Source organism: Tachysurus vachellii, chromosome 16, assembly GCF_030014155.1.
Source record: "Tachysurus vachellii isolate PV-2020 chromosome 16, HZAU_Pvac_v1, whole genome shotgun sequence".
In the NCBI taxonomy this organism is placed as follows: domain Eukaryota; kingdom Metazoa; phylum Chordata; class Actinopteri; order Siluriformes; family Bagridae; genus Tachysurus; species Tachysurus vachellii.
Window position 1 is genome coordinate 21,593,183 of NC_083475.1, and position 5,000 is coordinate 21,598,182.

The 5,000-nt window shown below is 38.6% G+C and overlaps 1 protein-coding gene across 3 annotated transcripts in view; it reads left to right on the forward strand.

Annotated features, from left to right (window-relative positions):
* Positions 1 to 861: 861 nt before the first annotated feature.
* Positions 862 to 5,000, forward strand: part of kmt2e (lysine (K)-specific methyltransferase 2E) — a 39,823-nt gene continuing 35,684 nt past the window's right edge. For all 3 annotated transcript variants that reach the window (XM_060888994.1, XM_060888995.1, XM_060888996.1), the window contains exon 1: positions 862 to 1,131. The gene's annotated coding sequence lies outside the window, so the exon portion shown is untranslated. The remainder of the gene's footprint in view (positions 1,132 to 5,000) is intronic.

Below are 5,000 nucleotides of genomic sequence, written 5' to 3' on the forward strand. Positions count from 1 at the left end.
AAATATAACGTGTGTGTGTGTAAAATCTGAGATATTTATATAATAAAGAGATATTTATATACTGTTAAAGAGATCTATTGTTGTTGGTTTCCTCCAGTTCGGTAATAAAGACAGTGTGTTTGTATAAGACAGGGTTATATAACACAACCTCACTAGTGCTTTTAGACACAACATTCAGGAGAAACACGAAAGGAAATGCTGGAAGTCAGCTTCGTCCTGTAAAGTCATAAAAAGTCATTTACATGCTTTTATATGGAGTGTAAAGTTTAAACCAGACCTACTGCCTGTATACAGTATAGTACATGGATGTGTAAACACCTGTGTGTTATAACTATTCAGTAGTTTATTACAGACATATTAAATGTCTTGTCTGACATTCGTGTGTTTATGTTAATGCATTTATCTGTGTTATCTGACCACATTATTCCCATGAATTGTATGTATTTTGCATAACTCCAGTCATTTTCCTGCTCTACACCTGATTAATAAACAGTAATAAACAGAAATATCATAATAAAGCTGTTGGCTTGGAAGGAAATAAACATTAAATATATACAAAGAAGTTAAAAAAAAAAAGACTAAGAAACTTTACGAACTTTTTTAATGTTTTATAAATGTATTTCCCTCGAGACAGGAGTTCGAGCAGTACAATGCAGTGTAAAGGCTGTAAATGGTGCAGTGTTTATTTACTTTGATGTAAACGCTGCTACTGTCGCCGCTTCCGCCATTGAACCGACTCGCTTCCCCCGTAGCCCCTGCTAGTGCGCGTGGAAAACCCCTCAGAAAGCGAAGGCGGAGGACGTCATGACGGAGAAGGGCGTGATTAGGTCGAGTGGGCGTGGTTTCCGAAAGATGGGCGGAGTTACGGCAGTTCTGCCAAGGCCGCCATTTTTTGCACAGGATTGAAGGGATCCGGGGAAAAAATTAAGAGGGTCAAAAACTGACCTAAAACTATATATTGAGTTATAAAAAGCGTCAGGGTTCACGAGATTAAATAACAAAGGACCCGAACAGGCGGCTTGTGTCAGTTTGTGGCGTTTTAAGAGCTCTTTTCTTCAACACATCCGCAGTGGAGAGTATTGTTTTGGTCCTGGTCTCCATTCAAGGCTCTTACAGTGGACACTGATACAGGTATGCGGGTTTATTTCCCATTAAAACGTGCACCTATGTGGACGTGTGCCACTCAAATGGCTTATTTTTATCAGGTTACAGCTAAAGCTTAATGGCTAACATGAACTGACCCTTAGCTGAAGTGTGTGTGCATGTTAGAGATACAGCTGCTGTGTAACCTAATCAGCACATTTTGGTGGATTTCAGGGTGTTTTTAAGACCTTTCGTGCTCATTCGGTGACATAAAATCCTCATATGGTTGTATTTTATCTGAGAATGGTCTGGCAGATAGCCAGTGGTGTCACAGCTAAGCTGGCTAGTCCTGTAAGCCCCCCTGGAAATAGTCATTTATATGCAAAACACTGCAAGCTTTCTGTCTTTTTTTAATCTTTAAAGCATGTATTTGAGGGTTTATCATTAAATTAGACCTAAAACTTTTATAAGGTGTACATTTAAATCGATGTATTGAACATAACTGTATTGAATTTACATATAAATCTCATAATCTTATAAAATGACAGATAAAGATATAGCTCACGTTATGCCTGAACATACCTAATACCTGTGCACTAGTTAGAACGGATCACACAATGAAAATAAGTCTCGATCTTAACGTAGTGGAAATACATATACAGCATTGCTAGCATGTAGCATAGCACAACCTTCACAATAGTACATTACACACACACACACACAGTGCTGTAGGGGAACTACAAAAAAGATAGATAGAGATGTAGGATTTCGGTTTAGTTTACAGAAGAAATTCACACCCATCTGTAAATCAGTTTAATTTGCTGTAACACATCTCATGTTGCTCTCTGACTCGTATATGAAACTACAACTAGGTTTAAAACGTTTGGGTGTGTGATGGAGAAGGGAAACACACCAACACTGAATCCATGTGCAATGGAAATAACACATCAGTGAAGTTAGTGAATATGAAGCGGGTGTTTTGGAGAAGGGTGTACGTTTAATTCTGCTTCATAATGCTTAATAACGTATAATAATGTTTGTAAGTCAGTGATCAGTAAGGTGATTGTAGGACAGCGTGTAAACACACGTACAGACACAATTACGGTGTAAATTCCTACAAGCATTCTTGTCAACGAGGACCTTCTGATTCTGATTCTGATTTTATGTGTTATTTGGACCGTCTGAGCTCCAACAACTGAGCTCTCTCTCTCTACCTCTTTAATAACAGGCTGTTGTATTAGAAACTATTCACAAACCCGGGGCTTTTTACACGTCCTAACACAATCATTATCAACATTAAATCGAACCCTGTTCTGACTGGAAAGCTCCATTAATACCAAGAACAGATCTCTTATTTATCATCATCATCATCATGTATGTGTCATTGTTATTATCTTGGAGGGAAAATCTACCTCGCTTATATTCAACCCGAAGCAGGATGACGTACTTCTGCCATTTCATTTAATTGTATAAATAAATAAACAGAAATTAAACTAAACGAATCCCATCACGTCACTTCATCACTTCATTAAAGCCCCTTAAATCGCGCTATTTTCTCTCCTTTTTTTATTATTATTTTTATTTTTTACTGTAAAGACAATAATCCAGAACGACACGTTTATAAACACACATTAATCACGATATTCTATTCTGACATAAACCTTTTTAAACGCTTTTTTTATTTGGCCGCACGACCGTAATTCAATCCGCGTCCTCAATGCGTACGTATTAACGTTAGCTCGTTAGCACGAAGCTATTAACTAGCGGTATTATTATTAGCCGCACCTCTAGTCAGATTTAACCCGTTCACTAGCAGTACGCGTGCATTTATTATTACTATAATAGTATCTGTAAAAAAAAAACAATAAAACATCCACGTTCGGATGAAGACCCAGCAAACACAAAAGAAGACAGTTAGCTCGCTAACTAACTAACTAGCTAGTATGCTGTGAGGTGGTTTTTTTTTTTTTTTTTTTTTTTTAAAAGCCGTCGTCGTCAACCGAGCTTATTACCACAGCTCGAGCCAAAGCAAGTCGTTTTTAAGGTGTTAAACCCACTTATGTTCCGATTAAAAGTCTGTGCTGAGAAAAAGGAAAACGCAAAGAGGGGGAAAAACGTCGGACGGCGTTGTTTGTGTCGCTGATGTTACACTCCTGCTTCATGAAAATGGCGGCGGCGCTGAGGTAAAGCGGGGGGAATCCCAAACGGCACGGCTAGGGCACTACGTAGGGCGCGTGAGCTGCGTGTCACAGCCTGTGTTGTAGTGCACTAAAATAGAACGAGAGGAGGTATTTGGGACTGAGCCAATGTCATGAATCCCCTGTTTAGGTAATGCCTTCAATCCCTCCACACCCCGCCGTCACATCAGCCGCAGAACGTTCGGCTGGAAAAAAAATACGCCTTTTAAACTGTTTTACTTTATTTATTATTAATATACACGTTTTATTACGCGTCACATAAACCGTATATAAGTGTATCTGCGCGTGTAATGTGTAATAAAACACAGTGCGTATCAAATGACACGTATTATATATTTATTTATATCTTATTACAGTCCTGTAACATAACATATCATTGTGAAGCTCTGGAAAAATATGGACTTTATTTAATTAGACCTATTTTAGAGGAGCAATTTTGACATAAAAATAAACAGACAAACAAACAAACAACCCTAATAGTCTGAACCTGCATCACATTACAGATGGTTGTGAGAGAAATGTATTAGACTTTAGCTGATTTCTGTATTAAAGATGATTAAGATGATTATTTTTTTTTTTTTACACATAATGTTGTGTTTATGTGCATGATGTATGATGTACCGTGAGCATCAGGTCAGGGTTTTAATTAGATAAGGATTTAATAACAATAATATGGATAAAGAACCATGTAGAACCGTGTATGCGTCAAGATAAACGTCTCTACAGATTCCTTGTGTGTTCGTGTGTCTGACCCCAAACCCGTAGTGCCACCCGGGATGACGTTCAGCCGAACTGCAGACTCGCCTCTGCCCAGGATTTCTCCAGTCCGAGTTACATAAAGCCATAAATATGCGGCACTTTGTGGAAAGAACAATAGAGGGATTTATTGCGGCCTCTGTCGCTTTGCCCTCTCTCCTGCTTTGTCCCTCACTGTGGCTGGAAATAAAAATCTTTTTCTAAAGATATATACATTTATAAAACATAACCTCTCTGTCTTGCACGTTTACACGGTTAAAAGGTAAATAAAGGCAGGCTTCGATGCGGTGTTGTGCTTCTCTCAGGGGTGTGTGTGTGTGTGTGTGTGTGTGTGTGGTGTCACGTGCACATGCTTACAGTTGTCAGACGAATAAACAGGAAACGAGACTGCATTGGAGTGTGCAAGATAGCGTCACTCGTATACGTTTATAGTTATATAAGTATATAGTCTTATAACAAGTCATAACTTGTTATAAGAGAAAAAATCCTGGTCACATCACATGACTAATTACGGAGACTAATTACGTATATTACGATGTGAGCACCGCTAGCTGCGATATTTATAAGTCATTAACGAACCCGAACAATCACGGTACAGTTACAACCTGCTGACCTTCAGGGGTTCGGGGTCAACAACACAGAAGATGCTGAAGCTCTTCTGAAGAACTGGGAGCTTGTCCTTTATACTTTTAGGTAAACCGTCGATCGTTAAGTCAAACTTTCGACATCAGAAGAAGATATGGATCCTAATATTAAAACGTAACCTCGTTACTGAGTGAGTTTTTACACACAGTTAATTGAACTGAAGACAGACCTGGAGGCAGCGAGGAGGCGTAGCCTAAAGTGTGTGTCGAGCTTTTACGGAAAATATACTGAAATAAAGAAATGTAAACGTCTCCGTACACTTCAGGTCTTTTTATTTTACTTTGTTCCAGTTAGTTTTTTTTTTAGTTCGTTTTTACA